Below are 14155 nucleotides of genomic sequence, written 5' to 3'. Positions count from 1 at the left end.
ATATGGAAGAGCAGAAGGGCTGAGGTGGGTGAAGAGGCAAAGCAGGGAGAGGACAGCGAGAGGGGGAGCACGTAAAGGGCTGATGGGTGGACAGCAGAGGTGACACGTAACTGGCCACTGCCTGGAGCCTGCCCACACTCACCAACCACTGCAGCTCACAGCCAGTGCAGGCTGGAAATGGGGCGGAGGGTGGGCCCTGCTGGCCAAACCCAGCACACAGCAGGGGCTATGCTGACAGACAAGCAGTGGGAGTGGCCGGGCCCGTGCACTGCATCTTTGCCCCATCACCAACCTTGCACACCCACCCCCATTGTCAGCCACTTGACACCCCACTCACTGCTAGTGGGCAGGCAGCTGATGAGCAGGGATCCGGCCAGCGAGTACTGAGGGGGAGGAGACAGAAAATATGTGACAATTTTCCTGTTTTTAAGAAAAAGTCAGGACACCTGCAGGAGGGCTTAAATACGGGACTGTCCCTTTAAAAATGGGACGTCTGGTCAACCTATGCAAGTAACAAACAAATACAGTAAAAAACTTCTGAAATAAATGAACAGAACAGGACTTAACAAGGGGAAAACATTCATGTCCATCTCAGTTCATTTGGGCTGCACACTGACCTGTGAGAGCCATTGATATACGTATGTGAAGCTGTGGTTTTTCTTACTGTTCCTGGCATGGAGTGGTAGGGGTAAGGATATGGGTCCCGATGCCATGTGGAATGGGGGAAGGTGGTGTAGGGAGATGCTGAAATGGAGTTCTCCAGTGACTGCAAAGCAAGGCAAGCCTTGTGCTTGTTGAACCTGTAGGTCAACAAGAGTTGACAGCATCTGTTTGATGCTGGAGAAGCCCCATTATGTCCTGGTTTATCTCCCTCTCCTCCTCCTTTTCCTGCTGGGACTTCTGGCCCTTTCTCCTGTCTGCTTTTTCCTTCTCCATATTGTCTGAAATATTCACCCAGATCCTCTGTTCATGGTTCAATGCAGCACTAGCTTACAGGATCTCACTGATCATATCCTCCCATGTCCTCTTCTTTCTCCTCCTTATCATAGTCAGGTGTTCTGTGGGTGTGGAGAGGGGACTTCTCTAGGCCACAACAGCAGCTGCACATCCTATCATCTGTGTGCCTTATATTTTTGTCCTATTTGTCCTATTGGCCTATATTTTGGCCTTCTCTAAGGTGCCACAAGTTCTCCTTGTTGTTTTTGCTGATACAGATAACACAGCCACCCCTCTGAAACCTGTCCTATTTGTGGCCTTGTTCCCCCGCCCCCCAATATGCTTATGCAGCTTATCCACAAGTGATTTCTCCAACCGTGCTACTAGCAGAAACTCAAGAATAATCCCCCTGTAATGGAACTACTGTTCACAATGGTGGTTTGGAGGGAAAACAGCCTCATGATATAGGGTTGCCAACCCTCCAGGATGGTCTTGGAGTCTCCAGGAATTAAAGATTAATCTTTAATTAAAGATTATGTCTTGTGATGAAACCTCCAGGAATATGTCCAACCAAAATTGGCAACCCTATCACGATGCTGTACAGAATTCAGATCTAACTTCTTTTTCTAGGCAGGAAGATGTGCTACATGTCCTTCACCCTCTTATCACTTTTCAGCTGCTACATAGCATCTTCCTTCCCCTCTAGAGAATAGCCACATTGCTGCTGTAACTGCTCCAGATAAAAAAACACAGAGGTTTCATTGTAGATATAATCACAACAGAAAGCAAACGTTAAGATTCAGAATTCCCTTCCCTTGCTCCCCCTAAAGTTTTAAGCACGACACGTTTATTGATACTTCAGCCTTAGCGCGCCTGTGCATAGTCCCTCCCCCCTCCCACCCCAGGGAAGAGGGGGGAGAGAGAGAATGAAGAGAGAATTGTTCAGTTGCAGGAAAGAATAACACTTCGGCCCCTACTTCCATGGGTATAAGTTACTGAAATCTCTCATCACATCCGCTAGCATCTTTTGAAAACATTCCACTATCTCTTCATCCTGTAGCTGTAGCACATTCTGATCAGAAGATCAACAGAAAATCCCTATCAATTTACTCCCATCCAAAAGAGACTTTGGCTGTGCTGTATCCCATGGTGCAAAGGGGCTGCTAAAGAGCTGCAAACAGACTCCTTTGTATTTTAACAATGGGGTGTCTCATTTGTGCTGTGCAAGTGGTGCAGAAGCAGTCCTAGCACTTCCATGGGATTGCAGGCTGTGTATAGAGTATGATTAGGCTGACAAAGAGCGACTAAAGGGCTGTGTCACTAGATACCAGCCCGGGCAGCCGTGATTTACTCAATTCAAAGTCTTGCTGACAAGGGACCTCTCAGACTTCCAGTGAATTGAAATGCCACTGTATTGACTCAGCCATATTACTAAGCAGCAACATTTGATGGGCTCGGCAGTAGCAAAAGACTGGGAAAGGATATTTGCTACTCCTAGCAACTTCCACTGACAATGCTGCTTTGACTCAAGTAGCCAGTGCTGCTGCTGTCGAATTCAAGGGTCCTTGGTACAAAGGACAGATTCCTCACAAACTACTTTTTACAAATGAAACAAAAGCCCATCTCTGATTTGGGACATAGGAAAAAAAGTATCAGAGGGGTAGCTGTGTTAGTCTGGATCTGTAAAAGCAGCAAAGAGTCCTGTGGCACCTTCTAGACTAACAGACATATTGGAGCATGAGCTTTCGTGTTGCATCCGACGAAGTGCGTATTCACCCACGAAAGCTCATGCTTTCTTTGCTGCTTTAATAGGAAAAAAATCATTTGTACAGGCCAATGTAATAATTGTAGCTCTTATTAGGTAGTCCAGTGTTTTACAAGACTTACACAGCTCAAGTAAAATTTACTAGGTGGGGGAAAATCTCCAACTCCAATGGCTTGAATTGGCAATGTTTTCTTGAGCTCTGAATCTTTGTGGTTTGATCCCAGCAAATCTCAATCAAGGCTGTTAGGTTCTGAGTCACAGAGCTCCAACAACCAGTTGGGCCTCGCCACAGATGAAAGGGACTGAGTCTGTGTGGACCACGAATGTGTTGCAAAGGGATTCATACAATACTGCCAGGGGGACTGCTAGAATGGTGGGGAAGGGGTTACCAGAAAGCCACTCTGGAGTGTAAGTGCTGCAGTGCTGTTATCAAAATTAGGCAAAAGGCAGCCTCCATTCTCCTGGCAGCTTTAGCTTTAAGTTCCAGCCTTGGTATCTATGCAACTTGGAAATACACATATCTTGTTAAACAAGAAACTATGTCAAAGTGCCTGGTTACTAAAGCTGTTTGACAAATATATAGATTTTCCCACCAGTTTTTTGTATTTGTCAATTTTTCTACAGATGTTTTGTGGTTTTCATTGGAAAACATTTTTTCCAGTTTTGGGCCAAAAACAATAAATAAAAATAAAATAAAATGGGCCTGTCTCTAGTCTTACTGAAAGTTTTTTGTCCACCAGCTGAATTTGTTTCAGTTTTTGCCCCAAAATTGATTTTTTTAAAAAATATTTGGTTTTTGATTCCTGGAAACGGAAAAAATGGGGAGGCTCTCTTTTTTCCCAGTTTTCAATGGCCAAAAACGGATTTTCTAAAAACTGTTTATTTATTTTTTTTATTTTAAAAATCTGAATTTTGGGATGTTTTTGTTTGCTGAAAAAAATGGAGGCATGTTAATGAAAAACTTAAAAGAATTATTGCCTCCCCCAAAGCCATTTTTCTTCAAAAGAAATGTTTAGAATTAAAAAAAAATTCTACTCTACTAACCATGTGCCGTTAACCGGGAAAGCCAGTCATTTCAGACTACCATCTCTTCCTCCAGGTTGCAAAAATCCCCTTGAAAGTGGAAATCTTCTGTACCATTAGAAATGCAAATTGTACGTACTTTGGTATAGGGACCATTTTATTCCATTCTGTTTGTACAGTGCCTAGCACAATGTGGTCCTGATTTACGACTGGGGCTCCTAGGCACTAGCAATACAATTCCTGGATGATTCAAAACAGGCAAATATAGTGCCCATCTTTAAAAAAGGGAAGAAGAAGAATCTGGGGAAGTACAGACCGGTCAGCCTCACCTCAGTCCCTGGAAAAATCATGGAGCAGGTCCTCAAGGAATCCATTTTGAAGCACTTGGAGGAGAGGAAGGTGATCAGGGACAGTCAACATGGATTCACCAAGGGCAAGTCATACCTGACCAACCTGATTGCCTTCTAGGATGAGATAACTGGCTCTGTGGATATGGGGAAAGCGGTGGATGTGATATACCTTGATTTTAGCAAAGCTTGTGATACGGTCTCCCACAGTATTCTTGCCAGCGAGTTGAAGAAGTATGGGCTGGATGAACGGACTATAAGGTGGATAGAAAGCTGGCTAGGTCATCAGGCTCAACAGCCCGATGTCTAGTTGGCAGCTGTTATCAAACGGAGTGCCCCAGGGGCTGTCCTGTGTGCCCTTGTTGCCAAGAAGGCTAACGGCATATTGGGTTGCATTAGTAGCATTGCCAGCAGATAAGAGAAATGATTACAGTATTCCCCTCTATTTGGCACTGGTGGGGTCAAATCTGGAGTATTGCGTCCAGTTTTGCCTCCTACCCCTACCCCCACTACAGAAAGGATGTGGACAAATTGGAGAGAGTCCAGCAGAGGGCAGTGAAAATGATTAGGGGTCTGGGGCACGTGACTTATGTGGAGAGGCTGAAGGAACTGGGCTTATTTAGTCTGCAGAAAAATAAAATTTTTCTGGGAGGATTTGATAGCAGCCTTCAATTACCTGAAGGGGGGGTTCCAAAGAGGATGGAGCTCGGCTTTTCTCAGTGGTGGCAGGTGAGAGAACGAGGAGTAATAGTCTCAAGTTGCAGTGGGGGAGGTTTAGGTTGGATATTAGGAAACACTATTTCACTAGGAGGGTGGTGAAGCACTGGAATGCCTTACCTAGGGAGGTGGTGGAATCTCCTTCCTTACAGGTTTTTAAGGCCCAGCTTGACAAAGCCCTGGCTGAGATGATTTAATTGGAGTTGGTCCTGCTTTGAGCAGCGGGTTGGACTAGATGACCTGCTGAGGTCTTTTCCAACCCTAATCTTCTATGATTCTATGAAATAATAATTGCTGACTGCTGATTTGTTTTGAACTTCAATAATGCTATTCCAGTGGTGGTTGTCTGTTAATTTCAGCTTCATCTTTCTATAGGTTTTAGTCACGTCAGTAATCCTTTTGTCTTCAATGTGACCTATAATATTAACCACTTCTGCTTTCTCCAGTTCCCTCTGAAAAGCCAGTCTTCCTCAGAAAATAACCTCAGTTCCATTTTTCTTTACTAGCATGATTACGATTAGCATACAAGTATTGTACATAAAAATGGCAAAATCACTTCTGTGTATGTAGCTTTAGTCTCGTTCCTTTATGTCATTTGTCACACTCTTAAGATTTGTCTATAGATCTGGAGTAAGTACCGAGGGCCAGATCCTTGGTTGGTGTAAATCAGCATAGCTGTATTGGCTATCTGATGTATGCCGACTCAAGCACATAGATGGCTTTCAGCATAGACACATTTGGCAGGTTTATTGTTTTCTGCTATTCCTGAATGTTCGTTCACAACATTCTGTATATTTGTCTTCGCTAGTCTTAATACACAACAGTAAAGGAGATAGGCAGATGAGTACAGAGGGAAGAGAGCGCTATTTTAGGTGCATTTTCTTCTTCTGTGCTAGCTTTGCTATAGACATACCCCAGAGAACTACCTGTCCCTTTTTGCTCATCCACCAGCTGAAACATCCCCCCACAGCTATGTCTGCCATCTCCGCTACTACACGGGCGCCCCTTCTCTCTGGGTGTAGCTCTTAAATACAAGATTCAGCTCTCTGCACCAACTCTTCACCCAGGTATTCAGGTTCCTACTCCATACCTGTTTGCCAAGCATGGTGACATTTATCTCCGATTGCTCCCCTATGTGGTCGTCTTTATGAAATTTCCACCTGAGAATATTCTTGCAGGGAACAGGGTCCTGACCCACAGAATGGGTGGTGGGTTTGGCACCCATAACCATAGATCCGATGAGATCCAGAAGGATCACAGTGAATATGCAGGAGGCAAGACCTGTCTGTAAGCAGACTCTGTGCTTCTGCTCTCCCCTATCTACTCCCAGCATTCTACTGCATTCCTTATATGGCACTCATCACCTAAGGCTACATCTACACTACGGGGGGGGGGTGTCGATTTAAGATACGCAAATTCAGCTACGCGAATAGCGTAGCTGAATTTGACGTATCACAGCCGACTTACCCCGCTGTAGGGACGGCGGCAAAATCGACCTATGCGGCTTCCCGTCGACGGCGCTTACTCCCACCTCCGCTGGTGGAGTAAGAGCGTCGATTCGGGGATCAATTGTCATGTCCCGACGGGACGCAATAAATCGATCCCCAAGAGGTCGATTTCTATCCGCCGATTCAGGCGGGTAGTGTAGACCCAGCCTAAGTCCCTTCCAGGAAAGCCTTAAGCAATATGACTATCATGTAATCCATGTGGTTCTTCTGGCTCTGGCAGGAGAGCAAGAGAGAGAGATGTGAACAGTGCACCTGACCCCCACCCTGCCCCTCTTGTCTCTCTTCCCATGTATGGATCCATGACAGACTCTTCACTGAGTCAGGGAACAGTGGGGGATGGATCTGTGGAGACAACACTTCCCAACCCACAAACAGGCAGGCAGGGGCAAATGACAGGTGGAGGAATGCCCTCCACAAACCTGGGGGAATACTCTGCTGCCAAGTTACAGATTGTATTATTTAGCTCGCTCCCCGTTGTTGAGCCCATTCTCCAAGACCTCCAGTCTAGTTTGCCACACAGCGCTAGCTTCAACTTGAATTCCCCCAGCAGCCTTTCTCCTTGAGACAATGTATTTCCTACCCTGGTACTTAGACAACAATTAGTCGTTCGGAATTATGGTCGTCATGATTGTGGATGGCGCTATTTGCATATTTACACATAAGTGAGCATGATGCTATTTGCTAATTCTTAAAGCATGTTACTTTATCAGGTAATGAAACCAATCAGGGAGCATATCAGATACAGCTGATTAGTTGTCCTACTATAGTCTACATCTATCCGATCTTTCTCTCTTTCATTTTGCCACCTCACTGTTCACAGCCAGCCAGAAATAGATCAAAGGTGCATCTTAGCAGTGTTGGTTCATATTGTTTCAAGTTCCGGTCTGCTTCCATTTCCCATGTACAATACTGTACCCAGGCTCCATTCATTTCACACAGTAATCATTTCCCATTCACTGCCCCAGTAGTAACCATTCATATGCTGTCTTAGCCGGTTCCCCAGTCATTGTCCGATATCATAGCTCAACAAGTTCCCATTCATATTATTAAGCAATTATTAAGCAGACATTTCACATCCTTTTTAATTTTTTCCTTTTGATTCATAATTGAATCAAATTTTAAACCCATCTAGGAAATTATCCCCGGAATTTAAGTAATGTCTTATAGCAGCTTTGAATATTTAAATGTATGTGTGGGTTTTTTGCCCTCTCTTCTCCTGTACCTCTGGTAAACAGCCCCCCCCCCATTTAAAAGTATTAGAGATGACATCACAGCTCACTAAAATGTTCATGTTGCTTTAACCTTCAATGCATTTTTAATGGCTGACTCAAATTTCACCCAAGCTGGCTCCTTTTCAGAGCCTGACATGGTGGATCATGGAGCCAGATTTCCTGTCTTGTGTTTACCAGGTATAAAAGCCAAAGGAGTTAAGTGCACAATACTGTGATTTTTTTTTTTAACTTCGGTAATGTCGTACATTATCAGCCAGGCACACTGTCTATCTCTAGGAACTTATATGGGCACCATTACTGTGGCACCTCATACTCTTTAATGTAGTTATCCTGATAACACTGAGAGACGTGCACATCCCCATTTCACAGATGGGGGAACTGAGGCCCAGCAAGAGACTAAAACTACGTCTACACTTATAGCAGCATTTAGAATACAGGCACTACACACCACTATGAAAGGCAGACTCTGACCACACTTATCACGGCAGTGTGGCAAGGAAAGGCTCAGGCAAGGGGAGGCAGCGGGACATTACACTGCTAAAAATAGCATTGTTGACATGGGGGGCACTGGTTGGCATGTAGGGAGCCTGGGTAGGATATATATACCCTGGAGGTTCAGGCACGAACCCTAGAGGTTCACCTAAGCCATCCCTGCTATGTATACCCATGCCAGCTGGGCATACTGTGTCTGCACTCTCTGCTGCCATGAGTATAAACATAACTTCAGTAACTTGCCTGAGATCACCCAGGAAGTTTGTGGTAGAGCAAGGAACTGAACCCCAATTTCCCAAGCACCCTAACCATGGGACCAGCCTTCCTCTTCTACAAAGTGATAATAGTCTAGGGCCCCAATCCTACGAAAAGCTCCGTGCAGAACTCCAACAGTCAATGAGACTCCACTCAAGGTCCACCCCTGCACAGAAATCTTTTCCGGATGGGAGCTTCGGTATTATATATCATTAGTATAAAGGCTTCTGACATATCACCAAAGTAAAAATGGCTGTCTAAAAGACTTAGACCAGTTGCAAGTTGAAAATTATTTCACAACCACCATGCTCCTTGCTAACAGAAGTTTCACATTATTGTTGTTATTGGTGTTATATTCTGAGTACGAAAAACAAGATCCCAGCTGTGTAAAACAAGGAAGAAAATGCAGCTGTGAAGGTATCTAAGGTGCTTAGTTAGAGGTAGGCAGGACAGCCTAAAGAGACTCAGGCATAAGTAAAATATGCAAGAGACATAGATTGTAAAGTCAAGTCATATCGTAGTGATTTCTTTTAGTGTAGTTTCTAATATTCATTGCTGCAGAATTTAAGGCTAATGAATATCACACTTGGTGAAGTCCATCACTTCACAGTGAAGGGCTTATGTTTCAAATGACAAGAGATGCGCCATTGTGGTGGTCTACAGCCTGATCCAACTCCCACTCTAGTCAAATGAAAAATCTCCATTGGCTTCAATGTGCTTTGAATCTAGTGAAAATTACTCCAGTTCTTTTTGGTTTTGTACAGTGAATTTAGTTCTTGTGAAAGGCAATAGCATAACAGCACTTAAGAATGAAGGGCCAGAATCTCAGACCATGTAAATCAACATAGTTGCCTTGAAGTCAATGTTGATTTACAGCAGCTGGGGATCTGACCCTAGATCTGTGGAAACAAGATGAACTCCCCTGGGCTTTCATCTTATGGCACAGGCATTTGCACCTGTGCCAAGTGGGTTTAAGACACTATTTTGCTACTCTAGTACTCCCACTTTACCCGGATGCAAATGACACTGTTGTGTGCCAGGCAGTGGAGAATCAAACCCTCTGTCATAAGAACTTAAGGCGGGGAATGATACCAAAATATATTAGAGTCGAGCCAAAGAGATTTAAATATATGCAAACACTTTCTAGCTAATGCAAGGTGGGTGGAGAGGGTTGTTAATCAGATGGGAGCTTTACCTTTCTACCCATTATGAATAACAGCAGGCTTTTCTAATTACTCTCTGAAACTCCCTCCTCATTCACATATACTTCTAGGAATAATGATGCGTTTTCTAGGAGAGATTTCATCCAGCTATTTGGTTCCTTCTTCCCAAACACCCCCATCCCACAGCTGAGATAATAATTTGAGGCCAGCAATAGATAGGTACAGGTGAATCATACTTACCAGCTGGTGGTAGCACTCTCTATTCCAAAGAACCTCTAACGGTGGGGTTTGTTATGATAGTGAAGGTAGATTTACCGCCTGTTCCTATTGTGGTTAAAGCCATCCAGTTGTTTAACTTCAAGTGAACGTCACACAGCTATTGTGAGATACTGTTTGGGAATGTCAAGGCAGTGACCTTTTTTTTTTTTTTTAAAGGTATGATAAGCTATGTTAGTTATAAATATTGGGACTGTGGGGGAGGAGAAGGAGAGGGGAATTATATACTTTAAAATTAAAATAATGTGGAAAAGATGTGACAGTGCGGTGTTGGTGAAATCAGTTAGCTCAATACCCCTCCTCCCCCCCAAGGACTGGGTTGCGAGAAAGAGAAGTCATCATTCTTGTGGCATATTTTTGACAACTCCTTTTAACCCAATCCCATTGAACTCCTTGTACCACTGAGAAAAGTAAAGCAAACACAAAGGCTAGCAAATGAACTTTTAATCTGGGAAGGAGCTGAAAAAAGGCACAACTTAAAACGAACTGTAGATGTCAAAAGCAGGGACTATGACATGTCTGAACATTAGAGCTTCCCCCTCCTATTCAATGCACCTCATCTTCTCAAATATGCTAGTGCTGTCATCCCCAACAACAAAGACTTGGGAACTAATCCAATGTCCACAAAAGTCAGCGAGAGCCTTCCCATTGACTTCAATGGATACGGACTCAGGCCAGAGGTGGTTGCGTGTTGGTTTGTCTGGGTTTTGCTTCTCAGGTAAAACTTTTTCCGCTTCCCTGTTCAGCGAGAAGAAGTAATTGGAAGTTTTGGGGATCTTGACTTGTTTGCGTGAGTTGACAGCCCAAGAGTATTCGCCAAAAGTTGGGAAAGTGCCAAGTTTTCATTAAACCTCTTGTAAACTCAAAACTGCAGTCCCGCGAGGCTACATCTGGCAAGGAAGCCATCTGCGATTCGTATAGTCTTGCTCCAACAAAACGACAACAGTGTGAAAAACTCTTTTCTCTGGTCGGCAGTGAACTGTAAAAGTAACATTAGTAATAGCTTCTGCAGGCTCAGTAATGCCATAATTGACATTGGCTTAAAGCGCAACCCCCCAGCTGCAAACTCTTGCCAAAGTTCTGGATTGATTCATACCATCCTTTAAAAATGTAGGTTATAGTCAATAGTCCTCTTAGACACTGGTCTCCAGTTTAGCTTTGGCACGGATCTGTTTCTGAAGGATTCTGTTGCAAAGTACCAAAATCTTCAAAAAAGCCTCATAACCTCACCTCCTAAAATGCGGCTGTGGCTGACTGAAGCCGTTTGCATCATCCATAAACAGAATCTATATTTCCAGTTGTTTAAAAACCTGCAGTTTCATAGAGGAGTGCACACTGCACCTAGTAATCTGTTATAGCTGTAGCAAAATGACTTGCTGCATTTTATTTAACGCAGAGCCCTAGCTAGGAGATTGGGCTATAAGCCATGTGCACATATGTTTCGTGGATGCCTGATATTTTCATCTTGCTTCAGATGATCTGAACTGTTAGGGGCTTCCATTTATAGCATCCGGGATTTTTTCCAGAATATGTTGTGATTACCCCCACCCCAGCCCCCTTTACTCCCGCCCCATCAAAAAAATACAGATCCCTGCAGATGTCCAATAAAAAAAAAGAGGAGAGGCCAAGAAAACAGTGATCTGCTCAGATCTCATGAAAAATAAACCATTCCCTAATTTCTTTGTGTTTAAAAGCTCGGGGACCGTTTTACCGAAATCCTAGCAATGCTATTTAAAGATCTCTATGGGACCATGCAGCATTAAGAGACTGCTTGCTTACTGATGGGGAATGTTTAGAAAAACAACACCTCAAACCACCAAGACTTCCATTTTCACTTCTCCCATTCTACACTTATTTTAGATAGGTCAAGTTGAAATGCAGTGGGATTTATTATCTTATTTAGACAAGTAAGTAGCAAAATCTAATGGACCGAATCCCGAGTCCCTTACTCAGGCATTTCTGGTGGCAGTGAGAATTAAATTCAAGGAAGGGAAGAGTTAAAAAAAGAGTAAGGGCCATAAGATCATTGGAACAATGGGCATTGGCTTTGGCCCATGTTTAGAAATGTGACGGGATCAATACTTACAAAGATCAGAGACTGCTTTTCACGTAGCGTGACCGCTGTTCAGACAAACAGAACCTGGGAATTGGGGTGGACGGAGGGAAGCGGAATCACCTGCCTACATTATTTTAGAAATATTCCAGCTCCAGCGAAGAGTCAATGGGCCAAATTCAGAGCTGTTGTAAGCAGGTGCAACTCGGTTGCATTCAATCAGCCGCTTACATCAGATCTGACTCAATAAAGGGCAAAAAATGTCAAAGGCCAAACAGTGAATAAACTGCAAGCTGATTGGTCAGATCCTTGGTCCTGCTAAGGAGCTGGAGTTGTGCTGGGAGACAAGGCAGGGCTGGTTGGGCATGGAAGGAGGCATTCCGGGGGGAGGAGGAGGGGCCAAAGTGTGTTTCATTTCTCTGATTGATGAATGGTGGAACAATGCCTAGAACATTGTCCTAGCCCTCCACTGCTCTAACTTACCCTGGAGGCTGGTTTGGCCTGCAGCTGGCCCAAACTCAGATAGGGATAAAGGTGACTTAGAGCTCCCTTGGGCACCTCCCTTCAGCTGCACCATGCATGAGCTCATCACAGCAGAGGACTGTGCCCAATTCCCAGTATTTATGTTGTGTACTTCGTTCTTTTACAAACACCCAATCTGCGCTCTCACACCCGCTCCCTGTTGTCTCTTCACTCACTGAGACTCACCAGTCCAAGTGCCAGAGGCACAAGCCACACAGGCTGCCAGAAAGACATGTCAGAAATAAACAATTCAAGACAAAAGTCATGATGCCAGGATCCTGCTCCAAACATTCCCATCCATTGGCTCCCACACTTGGCACAGTTTGAATCTCCCACAAGCTCAGTTAACTAACCTGTGGTCTTTTTTTTTCTTTCTTTTTTTCAGGCTTGCTCTTTGAGTCTATGGGATGCATTCATGGCCAGCTTATTGGGTGGGAGACAGAAAGCCCATAAGCTTTAAGGGGCTTGATCACCAGAGCTCTCAACTCCGACAGTTTGATGCAGCTCCACAAAGAAAGGGGTATGTTCTCTTTTCAGTTCACACTCTTTGCGGGAGTTAGGCAGGCACATCAGAAGGAAGAGAGTAGCCCCCAGCCTGGGTAAGACAAAATGCAGACAAATATTTTCTAACATTGTTTAGACAAGCACTATAGAACTCTGAATGAACCCTTACAAAAATCAGCTGTTCTTGCCTCACTGTTGTATGAAAGGTGCTAGTCCTTAAACAAGTCATAACCCATCTACTCAGCATTCATATCACATGTTGACTCCTGCAGTCCTTCCTGCTTCCAGATGTAGGATTAGAACACATAACAGAAAAGGCTGGTGATGACTGTTGTTTGACCTTAATTCACTGTTTTTAAAAAAAAGGAAAAATATTCCACGCCTATGTAGGACTTCAGAGTAGTCACTATGCTAGACACCAAGGCCAGGAACAACTGAATTAGAACTCTGATCCTCCTACAAAAGCACTAACGTCTACCACTTGAGCTAAATGTGACCCTCCTTTAAGTATTAGTGGCATAGGGTCTGTGACTTGGGTGTGCAGTTCTTATTCCACTCAACAGCATAGATACATATACTAGCCAGCTCATCACAATACACAAAATAAGCTTTCTATTACTGATGACACCAAAAAAAGAAAAGAAAAAAAGAAAAAGAAAAAAGAATGCCCTATAAACCTTAGGGCCAAATTATAGCTTGGAATACACAGAACCCAAGTCAGAATTTTTCCACGTAGCCGTAGTGTCCAACATTAATTATTTCCTAATGTTCCCTCTTTTAAATCCCATGTTTGAATTGTAGTTCATTATACCTTCTTTTTTTTTTGGTACAGATTGGGGTGACTAGTGGGCTATAAGATCAGACGTATGTTTCACGATTCCTGGGTAAACAGGACCATGAAGATGATTGTAATAAAGAAAAATATATAATGTAGGCTTGGAGAGAAGTGGGAAAACAAGCAAAATGAGCAGAGGGTAGCCACTTCATCCATTTGTAGATTGATACAGGAAGACCATTAGTAAAATACTCAGTCACTGTTAACTCCAGCTAGACTACAAAGGATTTATAGCACAACCTCCCTATTGGGGCATTGCAGAAATTGTGGTGCTATCAGATCCTTTCTGCATTTCAGGTGGAGTTACCCAGGATTTTTAGGAGCGTCTTTTATCCCATTATCCTTAATAAGTGCCAGCGACTTTGGGACTCATTAGTTTTGTTGCTAGGCATGAAGATGGAGGAAGTGTGCAGTGAAAACAGTAGACAACCAATATCATTTTCTGGTTGCTGCATCAAGGCTCTTTAGGGCAGGGTTTGTCTTTTTATTATGTGTGTTCTGTATCTAGGATCATCTTAGCGGCTAGC

The sequence above is a fragment of the Malaclemys terrapin genome, chromosome 8, assembly GCF_027887155.1.
Source record: "Malaclemys terrapin pileata isolate rMalTer1 chromosome 8, rMalTer1.hap1, whole genome shotgun sequence".
Classification (NCBI taxonomy): domain Eukaryota; kingdom Metazoa; phylum Chordata; order Testudines; family Emydidae; genus Malaclemys; species Malaclemys terrapin.
Note: the sequence above shows the minus strand (reverse complement) of the source record.